This window comes from Athalia rosae, chromosome 2 (assembly GCF_917208135.1).
Source record: "Athalia rosae chromosome 2, iyAthRosa1.1, whole genome shotgun sequence".
NCBI lineage: Eukaryota > Metazoa > Arthropoda > Insecta > Hymenoptera > Athaliidae > Athalia > Athalia rosae.
The window spans coordinates 7,754,610-7,757,439 of NC_064027.1; positions in this window are offsets into that span (position 1 = coordinate 7,754,610).

Below are 2,830 nucleotides of genomic sequence, written 5' to 3' on the forward strand. Positions count from 1 at the left end.
ATTCCATCCCCCTTTTTACGTCCGTATGACGGGCGAACGTATCTTATACATATACATAGAAGATACAGACGACTATAAAATGCGAACACTGCAGTTCTTTGGAAAAATCATTTATCTTGCGAGGTAGCGGACGTCGGGCGTGATCATCGTAATATCTTTGGAGTAAAACTTTAACAGCCAGGTGGAAAAGTTCACAATGATTTAAAGTACGACCGAAATCGTTCCGTCCGACTATTTTCGCGGGATCGATATAAAAACGAGTAAGCCTTCGGTAATAGCGACCGGTGTATAGCTCTATTATCGCCAGAAGCAAACTACCCGCGGTGTAACGTGAAATCATCGTCCCCTTCGCGGCGATCGATCGATCCGATAAATATATTCCCCCGTAGTCGGAATCCCATTAAAAAATAATCATTCCCACGACCGCGAAACGAGAGAAACTGCATCGGAAAGGTATTTTTTGGGCCCTACGCCCTTCTCATTCTTAGCCTCCGATATTCACGGTGTTTCAATAGCGGAGGGAAAATAGCCGGTGACGTATGTACGCCGCATTGTTTCTAATGAACTACGAGATGATCGAACTGTTTCCTACGATAACTGACACCAGATGCGGCTGCTATATACCGGCGCTGCACCCGCTACGTAATTTACACAACTCCACGCTCTTGTGTATCAATCTTCGTGGAAGCGAGCGTTTTGTACGTCGCTAATAGAGGACGAGGAAAAAGCAGAATCCAAAAGGAAAGGAGAAAATAGCGGGGAAAAAAAAGGTCCTCCGGGTGAGGCAACACATTATTTTCATGTTCATATATCACGATAAATAATTGGTCTACATACCGGGTGGGGTCGATTAAAAGAATATTCACATCACTTGCGTAGTTCGTGGAGTGGAGACGTATAAATTGAGTTGGTGTTCTCATCTCTCACATAATATATTTCCGAAATTAGTCCCTTTCGCGTGGCGATAAATCTACGGTAAATCGGTACGTGTACTATACACCGTTATACATACACGTGTATATTAATTAATATATACTGCAAATCTATAAAGTTAATATCTAGCGTAACTTAATTGGTTGCGTTTCAGTAGTAGAGATATAGATGCCGTTCCCGCGGCACAAGTGCCTCTACGTAGGGGGCGATATGTAATTAGTAAACATATAGATTTATGTAGCGAGCACATGTGTCTCGTTAACCCCTTTATTGATTAGATAGATACTCGACCGCGTTTCCAGCGGGTTTATTGCTAAATAAATTTCACGACGAAGCGACTGTACGTATACGTAACGTATAAGAATCTAGGAATTTCATTTTCCTTTACAAAAGTTTTTCCGAATCGAACGATACACACGCCAACTGGCGTACCTACCTACGTTCGAGGGTAGATAATAATCGCCGCCGGAACATCGGATAGTTTTATCATCGCCGAACTACGCAGGAATTTTGATCACGGAACTTTACCATTTCTCTATCTACGAGTTATCTGGTGAAACTTTTTGAATTATTTATTCACCCGATACATCGGAAATGCAGCGAAATCGAAGCGTGGATTTTTCACTCCGTACGGGTCTCCGTGCGCGGAAGTGAAAAAAGGGCCCTTCGCATTGACCCGATGCCGTTGAGAGAAAGAAGGAAATGAAAAAGTGATAATAACAAACGAGGTGTCACAAGTCCGATTGTGAGGCATCAAGGCATAATAGAATCGTCCGCGTTTACCTGACAGTACGGTACTTTCGACGATAGAGTTCTAACGATAAGTGCCAACTTATGGACGGTAAGAGAGCAATCAGCGACTAAATAATTCATTTCATGACCCGGTGCGCCGTTAAATCCAAATAGAAAATAAAAAAGGAGAGAAGGGGAAGTAAAACTGTACCTTTTACCACACCGCCCATAGCTTCGATCGATCGAACGAAATTATATCCCAATATAGTCACAGTTCAACGGACAGCCACGGTTCACGTATACATATAGTAACCAAAAAATTACAAAGTAGATACCGCGATGACGTTGAGGTGGAATAAATTCTTTCGTTTTTGATAATTGGAACTCTTTCTCGTTGCGACGACGAGCGTCCGTAACGTTTTCTGTAGCGCGGTACGTGGCGTACGTTTAATAAAATCTTTGCCGCTCGCCGTCGGCGACCCTTTCGCGATCGAATTTCAATCAGTTTTTTACCGCGTCAAATAACATCGGGTATACACTTACTACGAGAGTTCGTTCGGCGAAAACCCTCTTGGAATTCAATCGTAAAATAAACAAATAGTCGTACCGCAAGCTGTAGAAATGCATTTCCGTCAGCCGAGGTATTTCCACCAGCGATGTGCACGGGGTTTGCGAATCCGATAGGGTGGCCGAAAGGATATACCGCGATCCTCTTGCGGAAGGTGAGAAATTTGGCCACATTCCCGCATCTTGCGTACCGCGTGAATTACATCGTACCCCGTGACACATCTGCGTACGTTATTCCGTACTCGGATCTTCGACCAATTATAGGTGGTAGTCTAGCTGTTCGAAAAAGTTCCCAGACTTTGGTCCTATCTGCAGCGGTATAATTGCCGGCGCGCTTACCCCGCGTTGTTATCCTCCCTCAACAACTGCAGTTTGACTAAGTTACGCCCAGAGATACGGTTCGCGAGCACTTCGATGCCGAAGAATTATCTCAGTTTCAGATAACGGTGAGTCACACCGATCCGCACAGAATCCCAACGACGCTATGGAAATTCGGAATTTCGAGGGGGGAGGGGGGCGGGGAGGTTTGTTCCTCTCCGAGAAACGAAAAAAAAAGGATAAAAAAGGACGTGGAAAATATGAACACAAGTACGAAACG